The following is a 25146-nucleotide window of genomic DNA, read 5'->3' as shown; positions in this document are numbered from 1 at the left end:
GTCAGCTTTCTTTAAATATGTGTTACAAGTTTCTTAAAAAGAATAGAAGAAATGACAGTGTACCAGCCACACTAAGGAAATTTGCAAAAATGAAAAAAGTTATTTCCACTCATAATGCAAGTGAATTCAGCAACTTTTAATTTTGCATATTAGTTTGAAGTTCTTGTATGCACAAATTTTTTTTTAATACAGCTGTGGCTGTAGCTTTTTTCTAAAAAACTTTTTATTGCAATAGTATGTATGTAGCTCAAAATTTCCCATTTTAACCACTTTCAAGTGTGCACTTCAGTGATGTCAGTTACACTCACGATATTGTGCTGCCATCACCAACATCCGCTACCCAGACTCATGTCACCTCAAACAAAAACTCTTCCCCATTAAGCAATAACTCTGTTACACCTTTTAAAAAATATTTGTACTTAAAAATTGCATGTGTTTCTAGAGCTTCTTCTAAGAGCTGTTGGCTTTTGTGCAGGGGGATCCATCCTGGATCTCGTGGGGACCTTCCAGAAGGGCATGGCCAGCTCTGGGGGGCTGGGGGGCTGGTCGGGGCTCCCCACCCCATCCACAGGCCAGGGCTCTCCCCCCCCACCCCCAGCCCAGGCCTGACCCCCACTACAGCCCAGGGCTTCCTCCCAAATCCCCCCACTGCCCATAGCCCAGGGCTCACCCCCCAAGCCCCTACCCACAGCCCGGCCCCCTCCCTGCCCTGGCCCCCCTGCCACGGTACAGACAGCCCTCCCCGCTCCTCCTCCTCCTGGCCCAGGCCTGCCCTGGGGGGCGGGTGGGCTTAGGCTCCTTGTGGGCTCTACCACAGCGCCCAGAGGGAGGGTCTCCATGGGGCCTGGGCCGTCCACACGGGGAGGCAGCGGGGTGAGAGGCCCTCCCGGGGGGCCGGTGTCTGCTGAGTCCTGGCAGGTCAGCCCGGGACCCCTCCGCAGCAGGGCCAGGTCTGGGCGCCCTCAGGTAGGGGCGTGCCAGCCACGGCACAGAAGGGTGGAGGGCAATGAAGGGAGCTCTGAGCCCATGGGGGCCTTCTTGGACCCTCGGCCCACCTGGCGGCTTTGTCCCCGGGGCAGCTTTGGGAAGCTGCTGGGCTCTGTCTTCCTTCTGAGAACAGAGACTCTGCCGAGGCCGTGCCCCAGCGTTGTGTTCCGTTCCGTGGTACGTTAAAGCGGTTGAAGCCCCCCATTGGAGTTGTGAGGCTCTTGAGAGGGGCTGTGGGGGCGCATTGTGGCCACTGCCCTGCTTTTTCCCTTATGAGCCTCTCATGGGACCAGGACAGTCCTGGGCATGGCGTGGCGTGGCCTGCCGCGGAGCGTGGAGGGGTCCCGGTGGGTGAAGAAGCTGTTGCCAGTGTCCTGTGGTGGTGTCGTTGGCGGTGGCTGGAGCTAGAATGCTAAGCTTGTTTCCCCGTGAGACCCCCTCCTGCCTCGGATAGGATGTGCCCTGGAAGAGGCATCCTGCTGCCATAACCCGCTTCCTTAGGGTTCGGCCTCAGGCCCCCTGCTTTCCCGACCCCGCGTGTGCGGACAAGCTGGAAAAGTGCTCAGCTGCGAGGGGCAGAATGCCCCAGCGAATGAGGCTGAGCAGTGTGGGCCCGTCCACAGCACTGAAAGCTGTACGCTGCTGGGACGCGAGTGCCAGAAATGGAACAGCTTTTAAAAAGGGAATTTATTAAGCTGCAAGTTTACAGTTCTAAGGCCATGAAAATGTCTAAATTAAGGCATCCAGAGAAAGATACTTTAACTCCAGAGAAAGGGCTGATGAAGCTTGGGGTTTCTTTCTCAGCTGGGAGGGCACATGGTGACATCTGCTAGCTTTCTCTCCTCATTTCATGAGGCTTCCTCAGGGGATTTCCCTTCTGCAGCTCCAGAGGTCTCTGACTCTGTGGGCTCGGAGGCTTTTTCCAAAACGGTTTCCCCTTAAGGCTCCAGTCAGCAGCCCCACCTTGAAAGGGTGGAGACACGTCTCCATGGAAACCACCTAAGCACAAGTTACCACCCGCAATTGGTTGGGTCACACCTCCATGGAAGCAACTGTAAAGGTCCCACCCAGCAATATTGAATAAAGATGAAAGAACATGGCTTTTCTGGGGTGCACATCAGATTCAAACCAGCCCAGGGCCCTGGCGGTGGCTCACTAGATCACCATGCAGTCCTCCTCCTTTTAACCTTCTTGAACGTGTTGGCAATTTGTCTCCAGGCTTGTTGCCTCATATCTGCAAGAAGGCTGCCACAGCTCCAGGTGTCACAACACATTTGGAGGCAGGAAACAAGTGGGTGGGTAGATGGAATCTTAGCCATCCCATGGCTTTGTCCATTTCTTTGAATACATAATGGAGAGTATTTTCCAGTATTCCTCTTTTGTCTCTTTGTTTCTATTGGTAGGTAAGGGTGTGTGTGTGGAAACTGTGGGGTAGGTTCCTGCCTGGGTCCTCCTTGGTTATCTTATTCTTTCAAGATTTCACTCAGCACCTGTAGGCTGAGGAAGCCCTCCTCTGGGCCTCTCTCCCCAGCAGACCAGAACGTGAATCCAGCTCCTTCTGGAAGCATCCGGGGCAGCCTTGGCTCCTCCCTGGCCCACACTGCCCGCAGCCGCAGCATCTGCAGACCTGTGGGTTTCCAGGCTTTCGGGCTCTGTGGGTTAGAACTGGGCTCCCTTGCCCACCTCAGCCTGGCCCTTTCCTTTCTGCACCTCGACTCGCAGCCCTCTCAGCCTCCAAATCCGGCCGTGTGGGTGCTCCTTCCGTTCTCGGCCTCGTGGCCTCCCCCTCGGCGCGCCCTCCTCTCCCTGCACACTTCCCCCTTCCCTGCACCTGCGGTGGCCCTTTTGCACCTATGCCCTCACCCGCCGTCCCCTCATGATACCCACTCCTGGTATTGCCAGCATGACTCCCAGCGGCCGGGAGTGCCATGGGCTGGCCCCTTGGCTGCTGCCTGGTGCCCGGCCACGCGGGGGCCCAGGGAGCGGTGTGGGGTGGGCGTTGAGGACGGGCGAGCAGGTGTTCTGACGGAGTCCAAACCCACCCGTGTTGGCAAGGGCGGGAGGCTTTGGGCCTGCGGGTAAGCGCATGGTGACTGCCCTGCTGAGCCCCCCTGCGGGGTCCCAGGCTCTGTCCCCCCACCTCTGACGTGCTGCCTTCTGTGACCTGCCCAGCACCCTTTGAGATGGGTGTGGTTGGGGAACCTCTTGCCACAGGCCAGGAGGCCGAGCCTGGGCGGGCAGTCGATGCCCGAAGCAGTTGGGGGCTGGCCCTGCCTCTGTGGGGCGTGTCTGGGTGGCAGGGCGGGAGAGCCCTCAGCCGGTGGCTACAGGGGAGCGGGCTGGGCTGCCGCTGTGACCCCTCCTGGGGAAGGCCAGTGCCTTGGTCCTAAAACAGGGCGCCACGACTGGCTAGTGCCAGGTCCACTGCATGTGCCAGGCCCTGGGAGGGCGGCCGGGGACTGCCTGGCTCCACTGAAGACACCAAGGAATGGGCAGGCCGTCTGGGCACAGAGCTGGGCTTGCATCGCCCCTGCTGAGGACGCCGTCTCTAGAGGACGACGTGTGTGTCGTGCTGGGCTCAGGGCCTCCCAGCCTCCTCCTGCTGCCTCGGGCCTGGAGTGGAGAGTGGCCCTGCTCCTCTGCCTGTGGCAGGCCCCTGAGAGCCCTGGGCCCCCAGGCAGGGGCCACGGTCACTCACAGCCTCACGCCTGCCCGGGCATGTCTGCTCCTGGGCCGCGCCCCCCAGCACATTGGAGGCCCCCAGGCAGGGGCGTCCTCAGCGACTCCCACAAAGGCCTCATGTTTGCAGAGGGCTGCCAGGATGAGTGCCCTCTTCCCCCCAACCCAGGCAGGGTGGGGGCCGGGAGGGGTCAGCTTGGTGTCCCCTGTGGGGGATGGAGGTGTCCTGCCTCACGTGGCCAGCCCTGAGCCGGGGCCGGGGAGCAGGGGGTGCCCGAGCTGGTTGCCTTGGACCAGGCAGGTTCTCCCAGAGCCTCTGCCAGCCGGGCGCTGCGAGGAAGAAGAGGGGAGGAGAGAGGGAGACTGGGCAGTGGGGGCAGGGCGGCCAAGCGTGGGCCACCAGGAGGGGACGCTCTCTGTGGCTTAGGACACACAGACTGACACCTAATAAAAGAGAAGAGCGTCCAAATGGCTTTCCTGTGCTGTGGCATGGCAGGGCTTCCTTCCTGATTTGTGTTTCCATCCTTGGAGATTTTTGCAAAGTCACAATTGCCACAGCTGCGCTAATGTGTGCCCCAGGCGGTGAGAATGAAGCGCCCAGCCCACCTGCAGCCCCCCTGTCTGCCCCCCCTCCTCTCTGCCCTGCTGTCCCCTTCCCTGGCTAGGCCGTTCCTCATCCCCAGTGACCCTGAGCTGAGCTGGGCAGTTGTGCAGGGAGGGCTTGGCCCGGGCTGGCCTCGCCCGGCGTCGGCTCACCAGGGGTGCCTGTAGGGGTGGGTGGGAGGCCTGGCCTGAGCTCTGCTCCTGCCTCCCTGGGCTTCCCTGGCAGGCGTCCAAGCAGGGCTGCTGCTGGGGGTCCAGGGGGCGGGGGTCTGTGCACCCCTCCCCCGGGCCTGTGGGTGCAGCTGTGGGCAGGCCACCCAGGCCGGGCTCCTGGCACCACGGCTCTCTCGGCCACTGCGGGGCACTGAATTCTCTCCCCTGGGAGGACATGCTGGGGTCCTAAGCCCTGGCCCTGTGGGGCTGTGGTCTTGTAAAGGGGCCGCTGAGGACGACACGGGTGCCTGTGCTCCTGGGATGGGAGAGCCTGTCTGGTGAGCTGGAGGGGCAGCAGGGCCGAGGCCTTATGGGACAGGAAATTCAGACGTTGGTGGTCAGTAATCCTGACTTCTAAAGAGCCTAGGAGTCAGAGGAAGCCCTGGGGCAGACCAAAAAGAGAGACGCCAGGTGGGGGAGGCTGAGGTGCGGGCCTGGCACCTCAAGGCAAGCGGCAGCTTCAGAGTGGCGCCGCCTGCCGAGGCCTTGACCTTGGACTTCTGGCCTCTCAAGCCACAAGGCCATAGGTTCCTTCTGCTTAAGCTAGCCGCAGTGCGGTGTTTGTCATAGCAGCCCCGGCACACTGAGACAGTGGCTCCCAAGGAAGGGTGCCACAGGGGGGCTGGCTGGGCCTGGGATGCTGTGGCTGAGTCCCCTTGTTTACAGTTCGTGCCCTGACGTTCCAGGGTGACTCACAGGTGACTGGGCAGGCCTGGGGTTTGTACCTGGCCGGGGCTGGCACCCAAGCTCACGCTCTCCCCCTGTGGGCACGCTGTGGTTGGTGGCTGCAGGTGCCACGCCACGCTTGGGCCACGGCATGTTTGCTGGAGTGTCTGCAAGCTGGTGGTTTTGGCCCCTCGGAGTTTGTACCCCAGCATGAACCTGCTTCCAGAGTTCTTGGGGGATGTGCCTGGGAACTGTCTTCCTGCGCCCCGGTTCCCTGTCGGGACATGCTAGCTGGATGCCCGTCCTGTGTTTTCCTGCTAGAAGTAACGCTGCAGGCTGTGGATTTCTGGTGGGAAGTTTCAATGTAGTTTCTTCTCTTTAGTTAAAAGGCTGTAACGGGAAAGTGAACTCGGGTTTTGCCAAGGAAGGGTTGAACACATGGAGGGTGGGGGAGGGTGGGTGGCGGCAGCCCCGGCCAGGGGTGTCCACGCCAGCCTGGTGGTGGCAGTGGCTGGGGCAGCCTGTCTGTCCTGGCAGGAGGACTCGGTCTTGGCCTCAAGCCTTCCTGGCACGTGCTCAGCCTCGGTGAATTGTGAAATGAGATTAAAAGTTGTCTGGTCATCAGCTGGGCAAGAGTTCCCTGAGCTGGTGATGGAAAGACCCTTGATGGGGACCAAGGCTGGGGAATGGACACTGGCCCCCCTGTGCCAGCCACCCTTCCTCCTGGTCAACGTGGGCAGCCAGTCCAGCCCTTGTGTCCCCACTGCGGGATCAACGTCTGCTGAGCAATGACCTGCTGTGTTATGGAGGCCGAACGGGGAGGCAGTGACTCCCTGACATTCCCATGACATGATCCCATCAGGTCAACAAAGTTATATGTTTTGGGGGAGTGGTCCCCAGCCCTTTCCTTTGCTCCTAAGTGGCCCAGCAGGCCTGGCCTACTCTTGCTGGCTCTTGGCCAGTGCCTCTTATGGTGCCCCCTGCCCTTGGGGATATTCAGTGTGTGAAAGCCCCCTCCCCCTGAGCTGGGTGGATGGGTGCCGCAGGGGAGACCCTCTGTGCCCAGCGTGGACGGGCACCGTGTGGGAGATCCCGTCCATCCAGGATAGACGGGCGCCGTGTGGGAAATCCTCTCTGCCCAGGGGAGATGGGTACTTTGTGGGCACCCCCACCTCTTCCCCTGGGTGGTTGTGTGGAGTTGCCTCCACCTGGTGGCAGCAGTCGTGGCCTCTCCCTTTGCCCCCTGTGCCGTGGCCTCATCTGATGGGTACGGTCATAGTGAGGCCATGGAGGACAGTCCTGTTGGTTTAGCGCATTTCCGTGGGGAAGTCCTGAGAACATGAGGTAAACACAAGCTGGAGCGTCCATGAGGTGTCACCAAGGACCAGGGCCATCCCTGGGGGCCAGGCTGGACCAGGGCCTTTCCTGCGCAGCAGTGCCCCCAGCCAGGACGGCGCGGCTTCTGATCGTCTCGGCTCTTGTTGTTGAGTTCAGGTCCAGGTGTCTGGTGGCTGCACCCAGACCCGTGCCCATTCCAGACTCAGGGTGGGCTGAGAGGGTGCGCCTCGGCCCTGTGACTCCTGCAGAGGCTTCCCAGAGTCCCTGGGGTGACTGTGTGGTCTGTGCGTGAGCCTCCAAGCCACAGGAGGGGCCCTGCATGCTGACAGCGGTGGGGAGACCCCCCCCACCGTGGGTGCAAGCCCAGCTGTGGGTGGGGATCCTCAGCCTCACAGTTATTGAACGCCAGCTCAGTGCTCCCCTTTTCTCCCCAGCCTGTCTGCCCCCAACCTCATAGCAGACCCCTCTCATGCACTCCTGTTGGTGTGGGTGTGAGCAGGGCACCCAGCCTGCGAGCGGCTGAGCTGCAGGCAGATTGGGGGGCTACTGAACCCAGAGGGCTGTCTCAGCGCCTCTCAGGCCTGACCTTGGTTGGCGGGGAGGAGAAAGTCCAGGCTCCCTGGACTCCCCATCCTGCCCCTGCAAAGCCAAGGGGACCCAGGCAAGTAGGGGTGCTGAGCCTCCACCCCCTGCTGGCCCCAGGCCCCGAGGCTGAAGCTGGACGCAGGTAATCTTGGAGCCACGGCTGTCCTAGGTGGGCAGGAAGCTCTCATCCTGGGCTGTGCATCTGCTGTTCACAGCTGCGGGGGCTTGTGGTGCGGGTCCTGAAAACATGGTGGGCTCCCTTTGAGCCCTTGCTCAATGTACCCCTGTGCATCTGCCATCGGGAGGGCGGGAGTGCCTGGGTGCGGCTGCGGGGGGCTGCAGGGGGCTGTGGGGGGCGTGCGGGGTTCTGTGGGGGGCTGTGGGGGGCCTGTGGGGTGCTGCGGGGGCCTGTGGGGGGCTGCAGGGGGCTGCGGGTTGGGGCTGGTGCTCAGATGGGCAGCTGGGTGGTGCATTTCCTTGGGGTCAGGTGCTCGGTCATCACCAGGACACCAGCACCCATCTGTCTGTCTGTCCGTATATCCATCCATCCTATCTGTCTGTCTGTCATATCTCTCTTTCCCTCCATCTGTCATCCATCCACTCTCCCCCTCCATCAACTGTCCACCTGTTTCTTTCTCTCTTCATTCATTTTTCCATCTCATCTGTCTGTCTGTCCGTTTATTTAGCCAGCCATTTATGTCTGTTAACAATTTATCCTTTTGTTAGTCCATCCATCATCAGTCTATTTCTCCATCCGCCTGCTTGTCCATCATATCTGTCTGTCTGTCTATTGATCCATCCATCTGTCTCTCTGTCTGTGGTCTAAACATTTGCGAGTAGGTTTTATACATCCTGCTTCTTTAGCACTTAACATTTCTTTGTGCATTCCTTAACAGGAGTATTCACTTACCTAGCATTTACTTTCAATGAATTTTGTTTCCCCCTTACATAATTTAGAAGTTTTACTTAATTGTGCTGGCTTTTGAGTTCCTTGAAAGACAATACCGGTCCAAGTTTGGTGATGTTCTTTGTCACTAGCAAGCAGAGAATTCAGAATTGCTTCCTTATGGTGCAGTGGGTTGGGCTCGTTCTTTTCCATCAGAACTGCCCCAGGAGTTCTGGGGAGACGCAGTGGGGAGGACATGGGCCCTGTGGGGGCCAGGCAGGCTGCGCCGGGGGCCACTGGGTGGGTGGGGCAGGGCCCCGCAGCTGCCGGGCGTCTAAGCCGTGGTCAGTGACGACTCTGTAGGTGAAGTGCAGCTTTGGAGAGTGATTTGGAACCAGGGCAGAGCCGGCCCTGGGAAAGCCGCACGGAGAAGGGAGTGATGCGGGCTGAATTTCTCCTGTCCTCTGGCCCTGGACCGTCCTCGTTGTCCTCCCGGGGCTTCAGGGCTTTTAGACGTGAGTGGGCTCACCTGTCGCCATCCCCGAGGACGTGGAAGTCCAGCCTCAGGGTGGGGAGGTTTGCTCCTCTCCTGCCAGTCTTGCTTGGTTGCCTTTGAAAGGTTTAAGATGAACATCAGCTTGGTAGCGTCCTTGGGGTCTTCCCTGGAGAGAAGGGCAGGGGCAGCGTGGGGGGTGTGCTGATGGCCCTGAGCAGTCTGTCTGCACCTGCGGGTCCGTCCGCACCTGCGGGTCCGTCTGTACCTGCGGGTCCGTCTGTACCTGCGGGTCCGTCCGCACCTGCGTGTCCGTCTGCACCTGCGGGTCCATCTGTACCTGCGGGTCCGTCTGCACCTGCGGGTCCGTCCGCACCTGCGTGTCCGTCTGCACCTGCGGGTCCATCTGTACCTGCGGGTCCGTCCGCACCTGCGGGTCCGTCCACCCTGTGCCAGGACCGGGATGCTCTCTGGAGTCCAGGTCTGCCCCGACGTAAGGCTGTGGGTGCTGTTCCTGGAAAAGGGTCCTAGAGGAGGCACAAAAGCAAATATGTTTAGTTAGAAATACCAGAGAGCTGAGATGAGGCAAAGGGAGACAGCAAAACAAGTTTAACAAAAACAGATTAAATAAATATGGCCCCACAATGAGACACCACTTCATAGCTGCCAGGAGGCTCTTACCAACAAAAGAGAGAATAAGCATTGGCGAGGATGTGGAGAAGTAGGAGCTTGCGTGCACGTTGGGTGGGAGTGTAACATAGTGCAGCTGCATGGAAAACAGGTGGGCAGTTCCTCCAGAGCTGAGCCTAGAATTACGCGTGACCCGGCGGTCCGCGTCTGGGTGTACCCCCCAGAGAACCGAGAGCAGGGACTTGGCAGGTGCTTGAAGGTCCACGTGCATCGCAGCACTGTTCACAGCTGCCGAAGGTGGACCAGCCCCAGTGTGTCATTCACCAGCGAATGGATGAACAGAGCGTGGTGTGTACAGATGATGGAGTGTCATTCCGTAGAAGGGGATGGCATCCACGAGCAGCTGCGTGGATGAACCTTGCATTATGCTGAGATGAGCTGTTCGTGAGGACACTACTGTATGACTCCGTGAAGCATCTGGAATAAGCAAATTCACAGAGACAGAGCGTAGGTTAGAGGTTCCCGGGGCAGGGGTGAATGGCGAGTCGCGGCTCCGCGCGCAGGGCAGCCCTGTGGGGGGTGGTGAGATGTGGCGGAGGTGGTGATGGGGCCCCACGCTGCGTGTGATTAATGCCGCCTCTGAAGTGTGGGCTTTAAAGTGGTTAACGTGGGAAATTTTGTGTTATGTGTATGTCATAAAAATATAAAAATGCAATGAAGTAGTTTGTGCAGGAAGAAAGGGACAGTTGGCAGTTTCTAAAGGAAAAGGAAAGAAACACGAAAACAAAGGCGGGGACGTTGCTTTTATCTCCCTCAGGTAGGACTGCACAGGTGGATCTTAAGTGACAGTTGAATACGTTTTGACACGTTTACCCCTGTGTAACGTCTACCCCAATCATGATCATGGTTCCAGAAAGTTCCTTTCAGTCAACTGCCACCCCCCTCCCCATCCTTTGCCAACCACTGAACGTTCTGTCGTTATGGATTAGTTCTGCTTATTCTGGAATTTTTCATAAGTGGATTTGTACAGTCTTGTCTGGCTGCTTCTGCTCACTGAAGTGTTTGAGACTCGGCCCTGTAGCTGCCGCACAGCTGTTTGTTCTTTTTCGTTGCTGAGTCGTGTTCCACGGTGGGGGTGGGCCATGCTTTGCCATCTTGCCAGCTGCGAGACATCAAGGCTGCTTCCAACTTGGACGCATAGGAGTGGACACTGCAGTGGGTGGAGGGAGGGTGGAGCACAGTGGGGGCTGGGTCACAGGCAGGTGGCTGCCTCTTGGGTCCCTCACAGCACAAAGAGGCTGCCAGGAGCTCACCTCCCATGCTGCTCACCTCCCGGCTCAGTGGGGCCCGTGGAGCATGCACCTCCTGTGGACATGGCAGCCTGCTGCACCTGTCCCCTGCTCCCCTCAGGTGAAATAGGGGGTCCAGGCGGGGCGCTGCTGTCTCCAAAGTGGGGTGGGGGAGGGTGCTGCTCAGGGGCCAGCAGCCCAGCTCTGGTCACTCTGGGCGCAGGAGGAGCCAGGGTGAGTCCACGGGCCACCCTGCACAGAAGCTGCGCCTTCCGCCCTCCCTCTCGCCTGCTCCACCTGGCGCTGGGACTTACCCTGCCTGTGTGAGTCTCTGTGTGGCCTGTGAAGAGCCTGTGTTTGGCCGGTGTTTGTCCTGAGCCCATCAGCTTCAGTAAATATTTGATGACGGCAAGGATAAAAACACAAAGGTCTGCTCTGTTCTCGGGAAGGGAGCGAACCCAGAGCTGCCGGCACTTCCGGGAGCAGTTGATAGGTGCGTTCCTAAAGGAGGCCCTCTGTGCCCAGTCTCCCTGGCCGCAGGCCGGAGCAGGGCCTGGGAAGGCTGGGCAGGAGGCAGCCCTGCCAGCTTCTGCCCAGAAACCGGCCAGGGCCTCTGGGAGGGCTGCCTGGCCAGGCCTGGACACCGCAGGGTCTCACTGTCCAATGTGACTTTGGACAGGATGCTCAGCCCCAGACGCAGAGAGGGCCCAGGGCAGCAAGGGGTGACTCGGATTTGCTTGGACACCTGGCGGTGCCCCTGGGCCTGGCCAGCACGTCACGTGCTGCCTTGTGCCCTGTTCGTGGCCACGTGGCTGCCCTGTCACTACGTTCTGGCTTGACCACCTGTGGGCTTCAGGTCAACAGGCACACACCAGAAGCTCCTTTGCTGTTATCTGTGTGTCATGTGTGTGTGCACGTGTGTTGTGGGGTGCGTGCATGTGCACACATGTTGTATGCATGTGTGTTGTGTGGTCTGTGCACGTGTCCATGTGTGCATTATGGGGTGTGTCGTGTGTGTGTTGTGGGGTGTGTGCACATGTCTGTGTGCATGTGAGTGCACATTTTTGTCTCTGCATGTGTGCGCGCACATGTGCATGTGTGAGCATGTGTGTGTGCATGTGTGTCTCTGCACGTGTGTCTTTGCTTGTGTGTGTTGTGGGGTGTGTGCACACGTGTGCCTGGGTGTGCCTTTGGTGCACGTGTGGGGCGGAGAGTACCCGGTGGGGGCTGGTGGGAGCAGTGTGCTCTTTGCGGAGGGCCTCGCTGGGGGGGACACAGACGTGGCGTGCAGCCAGCTGCCCGGGGCGGGGGAGCTGAGCGGGCGCCTTCCTGTGGGGCAGGGCGGCACTCCCGCTCCCAGGGGATGGTGCTTGCATGGCTGAGGGCCTCAGAACAAAAGGCCCGAGGGAAGGGAAGCCAGTGGGCGGCGGGGCACGGCACGGTCAGTGCAGCTCGCGCGGGTTCTAGAGGGCGGCCTGGGTGACGTTGCCTTGGCCGTGACAGCAGCTGCACTCGGGCCAGGCCCTGTCCTCAGGCTCGCTCATGTGACTCATTCCCTCCTCCGCTGTCCCCCGCCAGGCTGGCGCCGTGCTGTTCCTGGGGGCCTGTGGGGAAACCGAGGCACACGCGGCAGGGGGGCGGGACAGGTCTGACTGTGTTCTGCGGGACGCTCGTCGCGCACAGTGGCCGCCCCTCCGCCGGCTCTGCTGAGGTGAGACGCTGTCGTCTATTTTGAATTTTTTAAATTTAATTTGCCATCGTGGTCACATGGACAACACTGGTTCCCTGTTTTAACCACTTACGTGCGTGCAATGCGGTGGTCTCAACGAGATGCGCCGCGTGATGCCGCCATCCGTGCATCTCAGCCCCCCAGGCAGAAGCTGAGCCCAGGAAGCACCATCCCCCGTCACCTCTCGGTGACACCCCTGTCCCTGCAAACTGGCCTGTTTGGGGGAGCCCGTGGCAGCGGTCATGCAGTGCTCGTCCTGCATCCAGCTCAACACGCCCAGCGTGGCATGCTCAGGGTTGTTGTGTGGGGACAGATCAGCGCCTCGTCCCTCCTGGAGCCTGGGAATACCCGTGTGCTCGGGCCCGAGAGTGCCCACCTGTGGGTGCCTGCTGTGGAGCCACTGTGCCCTCTGGCGTGCGTGGCGCTGCTGCCCCAAGGGGGGTCTCTCAGAGCGGGGGGCCCCAGCGGGTGAAGGAGGAGGCTGGGCAGGGGCGGCCTGGGTAGTCTGTGGGCACGGGGCATGGAGAGGGGCTGGCGTGGGGCAGGGGGCATCCCACTGGGGCCTGTGCTGTCCGGCCTGGGCTTGGTGACGGCCGCTGCTGACCCTTAGGACCTGCCCGTTGTCCTGCTGGAGCCGGGGCCAGGCCGGAGGGTGGAGAGAGGCCCCCAGGCTGTGAGCTGGGGAAACTGGTCGCCTGGGTCCTGCTGGTCTGGCCTGGGGGGTTCCCGGGAGCACCCAGCTCTGACCAGTCCTTTGTGAGTTCTGGTCAAGGCTTCTGGCTCCGGGACACAAAGCAGGAGTGGGTCACTCAGGACCTGGTGGGGGCTGGGCCTCTGGGGTGTCCCCACCCGCTGCCAGGTGCTCTCAGGCCAGGACTCGGGTGTAGACGTGAAGCTGCGGGTCCAGGCAGTCCCCCATATGGGTGCTGTGGGAGGGCATGAGCTGGAAATAAGCGGTTCCCCCCGTGCTCGTAGGCTGGGGGGAGAGCCTCCTTTCACGGACAGCGGCACTGGCAGGTAGCATGGGCACTGAGGGGTAGGGTGCTGCCTTCATGCAGGAGACCTGGGTCAGTGCCTGAACTGTGCACCCCCCCCCCAAAAAAAAAAGGTGGGTGGTGCCTCCTTGGCAGTAGGGAGGGGTGGAAGGGCGCCCACTGTGGGGTGAAGGGGGCTACGGGGCTCAGGCCGGGAGGTGGGGCTGGCTGGAGATGGATGGCTGCTGGGGGGGGTGGCTGGTGACCCCCGTTGTCACCCCTGGAGCCTGTGCGCTTGTGGCCTGAAGCGCCGAGTCGGGATTGAAAGGGACGGCTGCTCCCGCACGATGGGTCCGGGTTGGAAGCGGCTTTTCTAGGGACGCTAACCTTGCAGGCTGGCACGGAGGGTGAGCACGGGTTGTGTTGGGACGTGTCGCAGTCGCCGCAGGGAGCCAGTTTGGGCTGCCTGGGGCTCGTCTCGTGCTGGGGTCGGGTGTCCCCAGACCTGGGGCTCCTGGCAGCAGGCACCCTTGGCGCTGGCCTTGGGCAGGGGTGTGTGGAGGGGAGGGCTGAGGCGCTGAGAGTGGGCAGTGGACCTTCCTGGGGAGGTGCTTTACTCCCTGGGCCTGGTTCACGGAACCGCCCAGGGCTCCCGGGGAGGCGAACAGCCTAGGGTGGGATGCGGCTGTCGGTCAAAGGTGCCATGAGCCTGGAGGGTGGCTGAGGGTGTGTCCGTGCCGTGGGGCTCTGCTCCGGGGGCCGCGGTGCCGTGAGAGCCCCCGTGAAGCTCACGTTCTGGGGGGTGGGAGCTGGCAGGCCGTTGGGACACCCAGCGCTGTAGGTGCCAGGGGTTCGGGGCCTTCTCCTGTGCCCGGACAGTGGGCCTGCCGCACAGTCACGGGGTGGGGGCGTGAGGGAGTGTGCCGCACACTCACGGGGCGGGGGCGCCGGGGAGTGTGCTACACGCGGGCCAGGCCTTGGAGTCTGTGGACGGGGGCTGAGCGTGGGGCTCAGGGCCAGCGTGGAGGCCATCCCGGGGGCAGCGCGTGGTTCCGGCGTGGAGGCCGTCCCGGGGGCAGCGCGTGGTTCCGGCGTGGAGGCCGTCCCTGGGGCAGCGCGTGGTTCCGGCGTGGAGGCCGTCCCTGGGGCAGCGCGTGGTTCCGGCGTGGAGGCCGTCCCGGGGGCAGCGCGTGGGTCCGGCATGGAGGCCGTCCCGGGGTCCGCGCGTGGGTCCGTGACATGCTGTGGCACTAGTCGCTGTCCGATCTGTCCCCTACCTGCAGAGGAGGGTGACAGCCCCCAGCGAGCAGCTGCGAGGCCTGGGGTGGCCACTGCCCCCCTTGGGGAGGGTTGGGGCCATGCCCTCTGACCAAGGGCCCATGTGGGGCCTCAGAGTCCACAGCTGTGGCCGGGTCAGGGCTCAGTTCCCGGCAGCACTGGCTGAGGGGTCTGCGCACCCCGGTGGACCAGCTGCTCTGGATCGTGGCTCCTGCTGGGCAGCTGCCCCCATGGGATTTGTGGTCTTCCCTTCCCTGGCACCTTGCCTGCTGTGGGCACCTAGAGTGGAGCAGAGCGGGCCCCCGGGAGGGCAGGGCTCAGCCCGGGGCGGGGGGGGGGGCAGAGGTCCTGGTGCTGGAGCGCTGCGGGCGGACGTGGGGCAGGCAGAGCAGAGCCCAGGGCCCCACAGGAGCAGGACCGAGCTGGACTCTGAGCAGCGATGCGGTGGCGGGAAGGCCTGCTGTCCACTCGTATGGGCACAGGCTGTGCTGCTTCTGCCTCTGGGGTCATTGCGTTGGGGTGATTCCGCTGGGAGCCCTCAGGACTGTGAGGGCCGGGAGTGGCAGACGTGCTCCCTCCTGCTGGCCGGCCCCACGGTGCACAGGGAGCCGGGAGACCAGGCGCCCTGGGCCAGGCCTGCTCTGCACACACAGGGCCGAGGGGGAGCTCCGGGCGCTTGCGCCTGCCCCCTGGGGCATCAGGCAGCCATGCCATGGTGGGGACCGGCCTTCAGCCCCTGATGCCTTGGCATGCCTGACAGCCTCCCAGCCACTTTCCTCCCATCCCCAGCCACTTCCCAGCTCATCCCTCCCATTCTACCCACCCCAGCTCCATTCCTCCAGTCCCCCATCCCCCTCCAACTCCACCCCTCCCCCATCCCCCTCCAACTCCACCCCTCCCCCACCCCCTCCAACTCCACTCCTCCCCCAGCTTCCTCCAACTTCACTCCTCCCCCATTCCCCTCCAACTCCACCCCTCCCCTACCCCCTCCAACTCCACTCTCCCCCAGCCCCTCCAACTCCACCCCTCCCCCATCCCCTCCAATTTCCACTCCCCAACCCCCTCCAACTCTCTCCTCTCCATCCCCCTCCGACTCTCCATTCCCCCATCCCTCCAACTCCCCTCCCCCACCCCCTCGAACTCTATCCCTCCCCCACCCATCCAACTCCACCCCCCCCAGCTCCTCCAACTCCACCCCTCCCCAGCCCCCTCCAACTCCTCCCTCCCCCTCCAACTTCCCCCTCCCCCATCCCCTCCAACTCCCCCTCCCCCCTCCCCTCCAACTCCCCCTCCCCCCTCCCCTCCAACTCCCCCTCCCCCAGCTCCTCCAACTCCCCCTCCCCCAGCTTCTCCAACTTCCCCTCCCCCCTCCCCTCCAACTCCCCCTCCCCCAGCTCCTCCCCTCCCCCAGCCCCCTCCAACTCCACCCCTCCCCCAGCCCCTCCAACTCTACCCCTCCCCCGAACCCCCTCCAGCTCCCTCCTCCCACCCCCCTTCAGCTCACCCTGTCGCACATCTCAGCTCCCTCCAGCTTCCCCCTCCCACCCCCCACCCACCTCCAGCTCCACCCTCCCACTCCCAGCTCATCCCAGCTCCTCCCTCCCACCCCCAGGTCCCTCGAGCCCTGTTCCCATCCCCCACCTCCGACAGCTTCTCCTCTGCCCTGAGCTGGAGCCCGGTGTCCATAGCAACAGTTGCCGTGGTGGAAGCTGGCACCCACTCAGCCTCGTCCCTCGGGGACATATTTTTGGCACAGCACAGGGAGTTGACTCAAGTATTATTTTTTGGTGTTGGCTTTTATTCTTTCCACGAGAGCTGTGAAGGCAAAGCCAGGTGACGTGGGAACGTACCTCGGCCCAGTCGGGGCTGCCCTGTCCCCGAGGCCATGCCGCGGGGCCTTCGCTCATGTTGGTGGAGACACCTGTGCCCTGGACAGCCGCTGGACCCCAGACCCTGGGGGCTCCTGGCAGCCTGACAGCGCCTTAGGAAGGGGGAATCTGGCTCAGTGGGGCTGGAGGGCGAGGCGGAGGCCGCTCTCCAGTCCCCTCCACCTCGGGATCACAGCTGGGTCAGGAGAAGACAGCGTCCCCCCTGCGCCCCCCACCGTGTTTTCAGTGGCCCTTGCAGCATGGGCCATGGGCCAGGGGGTCACTCTCTGACCTGGTAGAGTCCAACCGTCGGCCCCTTAGTACTGACCAGGACATGGTGCCCAGAAGGGAGGTGCCAGCCCAGGCTACGAGGGGTCAGTGCCAACCCTCTGCCTGGGCCCTGTGCAGGGCTGCCCTCTGTGATGACCCCTCTCCCCCCAGGGCTGCCCTCTGTGATGTCCCCCCCAGGGCTGCCCTCTGTGATGACCCCTCTCCCCCCAGGGCTGTCCTCTGTGATACCCTTCCCAGGGCTGTCCTCTGTGATGACCCCTCTCCCCCCAGGGCTGTCCTCTGTGATGACCCCTCTCCCCCCAGGGCTGCCCTCTGTGATGACCCCTCTCCCCCCAGGGCTGTCCTCTGTGATACCCTTCCCAGGGCTGTCCTCTGTGATGACCCCTCTCCCCCCAGGGCTGTCCTCTGTGATGACCCCTCTCCCCCCAGGGCTGCCCTCTGTGATGACCCCTCTCCCCCCAGGGCTGCCCTCTGTGATGACCCCTCTCCCCCCAGGGCTGCCCTCTGTGATGACCCCTCTCTCCCCAGGGCTGTCCTCTGTGATGTCCCCCCCAGGGCTGTCCTCTGTGATGTCCCCCCCAGGGCTGCCCTCTGTGATGACCCCTCTCCCCCCAGGGCTGTCCTCTGTGATGACCCCTCTCCCCCCAGGGCTGTCCTCTGTGATGACCCCTCTCCCCCCAGGGCTGTCCTCTGTGATACCCTCCCCAGGGCTGCCCTCTGTGATGACCCCTCTCCCCCCAGGGCTGTCCTCTGTGATGACCCCTCTTCCCCCAGGGCTGCCCTCTGTGATACCCTCCCCAGGGCTGCCCTCTGTGATACCCTCCCCAGGGCTGCCCTCTGTGATGTCCCCTCTCCCCCCAGGGCTGCCCTCTGTGATGTCCCCTCTCCCCTCCCCTTGGGCCTGTCCCTGCACTCACATCATCACTCTCTGCGGATCAGTCTCTTGCCCTAAGGTGCAGGTTCCCGGATGTCTCCGGGCGGGCTCTGACCGCAGGGGCCCCGGGCGAGCATGCGAAGCCTTGGATGCCTGTGGTATGGTTCCCGTGCACGTCTCTGCCCCTGGACCGAGACGGGTGCTGCTTCTGACCAGGGCGTGCTGGTCGCCCTCGGGCTCTGCCCCTCGCCGCGCCCTGGCGGTCGGGAAGGCGGGTGGCCAGGGTCTGGCACGCTGCCCCGAGTCTGCTCCATGTCCTGCTCCGGCCACCCCGGGAGACCGCGGCGGCTGCAGCCCTGTGCGGACAGGGGAGGAGGAGCCCATGGGGGAGGGGAGGGTGGGTGCCCTGATGGGCGGTCCTGCTGGCAGGTGGGGATGCCATGGGAAGCAGGGTGGTCTCTGGCTGCCGGGGTGGCCCCCTGGCTTCTCTCCCCGGTTTGCCTGGGGACAGGCTGGGCAGCCACAACAGGACGGCAGCATGACCTCGAGGGAGGCCAGGGTGAGGAGCGCGGGTCAGCCCCCTGGGAGGGCAAGTGGTGCCCGGTGCACAGGGCTGCCCCCAATGCCTGGCCTCCCCAGGACCCCCTGCCCAGCGCTGCCCCCGAGCCCCTGTGCCCCGGGCCAGCCAGCAGGAGAGTTCAGCCAGCGCCAGGTGCCGCAGTGTGCTGGCGGCTGTCATTACTTTTAATTTAAAGTTTATTTTGTTGTTTAAACTCTCCTGTTCGTTGAGGCTCCAAGCCGTGGTCCCTGGTGTTCATTTTCCCCAAAATAAGGAACGACCAAAGGCCAGCAATGGTTACCTTGGTACCCAGAGCCAAGTACCCCAGGCTGGGGCGTGGCCACCGCAGGGACTGTGTGTCCCTCAGGGAGAAGGCAAGCGGCGTCCGGTGGGACCTGAGCCAGGGTCTGCCTTCGTCATCACGCTGTGGTCTGAGGAGATGCACTCGGGGCCGCGCTGACCGGGTGGATGGGATTTTCTCTCGTGTCTATATTTTTAACTTTTATTGTGGAAACTTTCAAACAGACAGGCCTGGAGACTGGTGGACCTCATGCGTCCACCCTCTGGTTAGTTATCAGCATTTGCTTTATTTTGTTCTGGACGCTTCAGGCCTGAACACTGCTTCCAAGCCGCAGGCATCTCGACCTGTGGGGACCGCGTGACTGGGTCCACCCTAGAGCCCTGGGAGGGGAGGGGCCCTGGGCCACAGACTCACCCCTGGCAGGAGCCCCCACCCCCCAAATTTGCCCCCAGCCCCTGCCCAAGGCCACAGCGTCTGCCGTCATTCGTGTCTCCCACTCCTGCCGCCGGCACACAGTAGGTGCTTAATGCATGCTCGGGGCCATGCGGGCCGCCCCGAGGTAGGACGTCTGCCGAAGGCTGCGAAACCCAGGGCCCAGCGTCGTCCCGGGCCGGGGGATCCCCCATTCCCGGCGCTGGTCTCCAGCTGGGTTGTTTGGGGTGGAGTAGGTGACACGGTGGCGCTTCAGGGAATCAGACCCCGCGGCCGCCCTTGCCAGGACATGGACATCGCCCTGCACCGCTCCCCCCGCAGTGGAGCTCCGCCGCCCGCCCTCGGCCTGTTCAAGTTAAACATCGCAGAGACCTGTGGCCTTACGCAGAAGGGTCATACGTTGGTAGTAAAATAATTTTGAGAGTTTTTGAAAGTCATTTGTAGGAAAGTACAGTTGAATAAATAGAAACATCATTTCCACCGTACAGTAAAATGGTAGAGACGTAATATGGGGTGTTTCCGTCCGGAGGAGAGAGTCAGAGTCTGCCCTCGCCGTCACAGCGAGGAGGCCAAGCCCCTCAGAGGGCGCCGTGAGCTCCTGTTAACGTCCTTCCATTACTTAGAATTAATACTTTCCATTGCTTTACTCAATCCAGTGGAAATATCCAGTGTTTCAGATGGAGACGTATGAACAATGATAATTCTTTATAAAATAGTGAAAAGAGGAAATAAGTTAAAATTCTAGTATCTGATGAATAAGAAAGTAGATTGTATGTGAAAATCACGTATTGGGAGCTAAGTAGAAATCTCGGGTGTGATGATTTTGTAATCAAAACTTAAAAAATCTGATGGAGTAAGTGACACCGGATTAAACAGCTGTGGCGAACGGACACAAAACCAGACAGAACAAGAGAGCCGCGTCTTTTATGGCATTGGGTGGCAGCGGCCTGGGACCCCGTCCGGAGCAGAGGCAGAGCCTGGGCTCAGTAAGCGCGAGGCGGGGCTGGGGGCTGGGGCTGGGGCGCTCATGGAGAGCTTCGGGTGTGTCCAGACATGGGCTACAAGGCTGAAGGTGTGACAGAGAAGGGAGGGGCTGCGTCCTGGGTCACTTCGTGGCCATTCGGCCTGAATGGAGAGGCCTCGTTAACATCTGGGCATCCGCTGAGACATCAGAAAACCACACTGAAAATAAGACCTGTGTCCCAGAATAAAATCTCCACACCTACCTAGGGAAACAGGCTCTGGTGAGGGGAGAAGGAGTTCGGAGATAGAATCAAGTCAGATGGACTTGTAAAATAACTTGGGTGTTTTACAAGTCTGTCCTGACAAAGAAGAAATTGTGCTTTACCCAAATTCAAGGTGATCAGCTAGGAATTGAATTACCTGTCATAAAAAAAAGGAAAAAAATCTGTGACATGGACAAAGGGAAAGAAGTCTGCACTGAGCCGGGCCAGTCTCCCCGTTGAGTTTTCTGTGTGTGCATGACCAGCTCATTGACTTAAATTCCAGCCCCGGCCGCCTCTGCCCTCCTCTCGGCCCCAGTCCCGCGCCTTCGCAGCGTTCCACGGGCTCCTCACTGAATTTCAGGACGGCACCATCTCCTCGCCTCCCCCGGGCTCTGTCTGGGGACGTCTGGGTTATTTCTGGCCTTGATAAATGACACTGCAGCAGAGCGCTCCAAGCAGAACGCGTAAGTGTTGCTATTCTGGGCGGGTTCCTTGCGGCGGAGGCTGAGTGCGGAGGTGCTGGGAGCGCTGCTGCGCAGGATGCCGGGACGCGCGTGGCCCCGACGATCGTGCTGCTGCGCAGGATGCCGGGACGCGCGCGTGGCCCCGACGATCGTGCTGCTGCGCAGGATGCCGGGACGCGCGCGTGGCCCCGACGATCGTCCTGCAGGCGGGCAGGCGCGCTCAGAGCAAAGCTGGTGGGGTTTCTTCACCATGACCCGCCGCTCCCTGACTTGGGATTTGAAACGCGCCATTGCGCGCATGCCTGTGAGTGATTTCCAGAGGAAAGTTTCCAGGTGCAGACACGACCGAAGTGAGGATGGACAGACCCCCTGCCACCACCGGGTCGCCCCGGCACGAGGGCCCGTGGACCCTCCTGCCCGCCCCCCCCTGCGTCTGCCGTCCAGGCATCCCAAGCCCCCGGGCCTGGCCTGCCCGCCCCTCGGGGAGCCGCCGCCTTCCCAGACTCATTCATTCACTCCCCCGCCCCCTCATTTCCTCCACCACCACCTCCTGTGCATCTGCTCATTCATTGATTCACTCACCCACCCACCCTTCACTCACTCAGCACTCATTTATTCAACCATTCTTTTGTTCACTCACCCATTCTCATTTCTCATTCATTCATTCACCTGTTCATTCACTCATTTGCTCATTCACTCAACCACTCATCATTCACTCACTTATTTATCCACTCATTTATCATTCATTTACTCACCTATTCATCATTTCTTCACTTGTTCATTGATTTATTCACTCTCCCACTCATTTATTCACTGTTTACTCACTTACTATCATTAATTCATCCACTCATTCATGAGTCATTCACTTACTCCCTCATTCACCGTCTGAACATTCATTTGTTTATGCACTTGATTATTCACTCATCCTCTGTTCATTCACTCATTCATTGTTCATTCATTCACTCACTCATTTACTCGCTCACTTACTCTCATTCCTTAGTCGTGGGAGGTGCGTGGTTTTGTCAGACCCTGCAAGGAATTACAGACTCATGGGATTTCATTCTCTTTCTTCCTGGGCTGCTCCAGTGGCTGGAGGTGGAGATGGGAAGGGCCGGTTTGGGCGGTCGAGTTGATTCCTTAACTGGCTTGGTGAGGCATACGTGCCTGGTGGGGTCACAGGTCCTGCTAGCCCTGGAGGGACAGTGGCTGGATAGGCCCACACCCGCCCTGTGGGTCTGCCGGGCACTGGCCCATGTGTCCACTGCCCTCCCAGAGCCCCTTCCTCCCTGCATCCTCCACTCAGGCCCTCCCCTCCCCTTTGCTGGCTCCTAGTGCTGGTCCACCCAGCCCCCCACAGCAGCCTGCAGGCAGCTGGAGCCAGACTGCCGGCTTCAAGTTCTGACTTGCCAGTGAGCCTTTCTGAGCCTCAGTTTCCCCCTCTGTAAAATGGGGTAGCCTGGTTCAGGGTTGTGGTGAGCCCAGGGGGCAGAGGTCTCATCTCAGGGCCACTTTCTGTTCCAGTGTGTGGCTGTCCAACCCATCATGGTCGTTGCTTGTTGTGTGCTTGAAGGAATAGATGGAGTTGTGGGCACACTGGGGGCACTTCCCGCCTGCTAGGCTGGGGGGAGGAGAGAGAGAGACTCCCCCACTACAGACTCTCCCGGCCCCCCACCACAGTGGGTGTAGACCCCAGAGCTTTGCCTCTGGGCTTTGGGCTGGGTCCTGCCTTTAGGCTTGAAAGGGGTAGGCGGGAGTGAGGGACCCTCCCCCCATCCTTTGGCATGCTTAAGGCTCAGTTTTGAGAGGTGGGAGGTGGCGTCACCTGTGCTGGTACAGCAGCCGTTTTTCCGGCTAAGGATGAAAGCATCTGTTGAAGGAGGGGCGAGCCCGAGGGCTCCCAGCTGGGCTGAGCCGGGAATTCTGTGGTTCCTTGGGGACGCATGCTTGTGGAGTTTCCTACAGCTTATTGCAACAGGGACGGTCGTGCTTCCGCAGTGGGCACATGTGCATGAGGCCTGCAGCTGCAGCTAGCCAGTACCCCCCCGGCCTTTTGGGTGGGGGTGGGAGTGGGATGAGCCATGCAGGGTGATTGAAGCGGCAGGCTCTGTGACCAGGTGCCCATCTCACCTGCATTCTTTCAGTGCAGTTTTTTTGGGGGTCTTTATCTCATCATGTGTGTACATCGCCACGTAATTGTAATTTTCACAACCAAGGTGTGGCCTCAGAGGCTGCTGCCCTGTTTCTGGCCGAGCCATCCTTGGATCGTGGCCTTTGGGCACTTTGGTGCTTGCCTTGGCAAGTCTGCCCGGCGTTCTTTAGTAATTCTTTTTAGCGGTTACTCTAGAGATTGAATTAATAAAGCCTGTGGTTAGTGAGCACTTTTACCACATCCTGGACCATGGAAGGATCTTAGAACATTTTAACCCCATTTACCCACCCACCCTTGCCTTTGGTGGTATCACTGTTGTGCCATTTGATTCTCCATCTGCTTTAAAAGCCACATGACTCTGGCATTGGTGTCTTACTAGTCGGTATTCACTGAGATTCACTAATGCATTTATCCTTCCCGTTACTTATGTATTTTTAAATTTTAGTTTTTAATATTCTCTTAGAACAGTTGTAGTTTTACAGAAAAATTGTACAGAAAGTACAGAGTTCCCAAATACTCCCCTCTCCCCACAGTTTCCCCTGTTACTTACATTTTGCATTAGTGTTGTACATTTGTTACAATTGGTGAGCCCAAATTACTAGAATTACATTATGAACTTGAGTCTGTAATTTATACTACGGTTCAGTCTTTGTGTTGTTCAGTTCTGTGTTTGTTGTTGCTTTTAAATTTTATTGTGTTGATATATGTATGTATATAATCAAATTTCTCATTTTAACCACTTTCAAATTATTCCTTTTTGCATTTCCATCTCAGATCATTTTCCCTGTAGCTGAAATTTCCCCCTTTGTATTTCATTTAGTACCAGTTTGTTGGTGATGAATTCTCTCTCTGCAAAGGTCTTTATTTGAAGGATATGTTTTGCTGGACATAGAATTCTAGATTGACAGCTAATTTTTTCAGCACTTTAAGATGTTTCGTTGTCTTTTCCCGTTATTTCTCCTGAAGCCAGCTGAATTGCTGCTCTTTTAGAATTAGTATGTCCTTTTATTTTTTATTTTTTTCCTCTTGATGACTGCTTTCCTTTATGGTTTTCAGTAGTTTTCAAACTGTATTGTGCCCAGGTATGTTTTTTTTTTTTAATTCTCTTTGGGGTTTATTGGGCTTCTTGAATCGTCTGTTCCATTTTTTTATCTCTTCATTTGGGACTCCATTTACACATAGGCTGGACCTTTTCACTGTGCTTCATAAGTTTTAAAATTCTCTTTTCTGTATTTTCAATCCATTTGTCTCTCCATGTTTTGGTCCATACATTACCTACTGGCCTGTCTTCCAGTTTCGAATTCTCTCTTTAGCTATGTCCAACCTGCTGGTAAACCCATATATTGGAGTTCCTAATATCATTTACCTATTTTTTAGTTTTAGATGTCTGTTCTAGTTTGCTAGCTGCTATAATGCAATATACCTTTTAAAAAGGGGAATTTATTAAGTAGGAAGTTTACTGTTCAAAGGCCATGAAAACGTCCCAATTAAAGCAAGTCTAGAGAAAGGTCCAATCTGAGGCATCCGGGGAAAGATACCTTGGTTCAAGAAGGCCCATGAAGTTCAAGGTTTCCCTCTCAAGTGGAAAGGCACATGGTGAACACAGTCAGAGTTGCTCTCTTGGCTGGAAGGGCACTTGGTGCGTATAGCACCTGCTAGCTTTCTCTCCAGGCCTCTTGCTTCGTGAAGCTCTCCTGGGGCACTCCCTCTCTTCTTCTCCAAGGGTTACTGGCTGTTGTGTGCTTTGTGACTGCCTGGTCATTTTCAAAAGGTACTCTCTCCAAAACGTCTCCGCTTTTACAGGATCCCAGTAAATTAATCAGGACCCACATAGAGTGGGTGGAGACACGTTTCCATCTAATCAAGTTTAATACCCACAATTGATTGAGCCACATCTCCGTGGAGATAACCTAGTCAAGTCTCCAACTTGTAGTACTGAATAGGGATTAGAAGAAATCATTGCTTCCCACACGATTGATTAGGATTAAAATATGGCCGTTCTAGCGTACTTAAATCCTTTCAAACCAGCACAAATATCCATTTGACTCTTATTTCATAGATTTCTGCTCTGGTGAAATTATTCATCTTGCTATCTGTTTTTTTAGGCACGTCAATCTCAATAATTGTAAAGTCTTGCCTGATACCGATGATATTCAGGTGTCCTGTGGGTTTGTTTCTGTTGTCTGCTTTTTTTCTCTTGGTTTTCTGTCATTTGGTCATGTCTCCTCATGTGCCTGAGTCTCTAAATGACTTCTGTCTCTCTGTAGAGAAGATTTACTTTTGCTTCCAGCAGGCCATTAGAAAAAGGGCAGATCACCTTAGTCTGTCCTGGAATTGGGCTGATTCAAAGCCATGTTTCAGCTCCTGTGATGGCCGCTGGGCTCCGTTTTGCCCACACTCTGACGGTCTTCCGGGGTTGTAGCTGAGAGCCTGGGTGGGTCAAGGCCTCTGCCCACTGGCATGTCCTGGGCTGCTGCCCAGCCCTGCTGGACCACTGAAAGCTCCGTGCAGCTGCCGAGCTGCTGTCCCTTCCTTGTGCAGACAGAAACGTAACGGGCACTTCAGCGTCAGCCACCAATGTAGCACTGGTTCATTAACCATGCGGAAAGAGTGAAAAGAAGAGCTGGCCTTA

At 59.2% G+C, this 25146-nt stretch overlaps 1 protein-coding gene and 2 long non-coding RNA genes across 3 annotated transcripts in view; 1 reads left to right on the top strand and 2 right to left on the bottom strand.

The window, feature by feature from the left end:
- WNK2 (WNK lysine deficient protein kinase 2) overlaps window positions 1-25146 on the top strand; it is a 130571-nt gene that overhangs the window by 3383 nt on the left and 102042 nt on the right.
- Window positions 9866-14063, bottom strand: LOC143665233 (uncharacterized). Its single transcript, XR_013166791.1, has 2 exons — window positions 10684-14063; window positions 9866-10290 (listed from the first exon to the last, which is right to left on the bottom strand). It is a non-coding gene; the product is annotated as an uncharacterized LOC143665233 (long non-coding RNA).
- Window positions 14271-16713, bottom strand: LOC143658847 (uncharacterized). The gene is made up of 3 exons (XR_013163345.1): window positions 16511-16713; window positions 15992-16165; window positions 14271-14349 (listed from the first exon to the last, which is right to left on the bottom strand). It is a non-coding gene; the product is annotated as an uncharacterized LOC143658847 (long non-coding RNA).

Source organism: Tamandua tetradactyla, chromosome 2 (genome assembly GCF_023851605.1).
Source record: "Tamandua tetradactyla isolate mTamTet1 chromosome 2, mTamTet1.pri, whole genome shotgun sequence".
NCBI classification, from domain to species: domain Eukaryota; kingdom Metazoa; phylum Chordata; class Mammalia; order Pilosa; family Myrmecophagidae; genus Tamandua; species Tamandua tetradactyla.
This window is presented reverse-complemented; position numbering and strand designations above follow the sequence as displayed.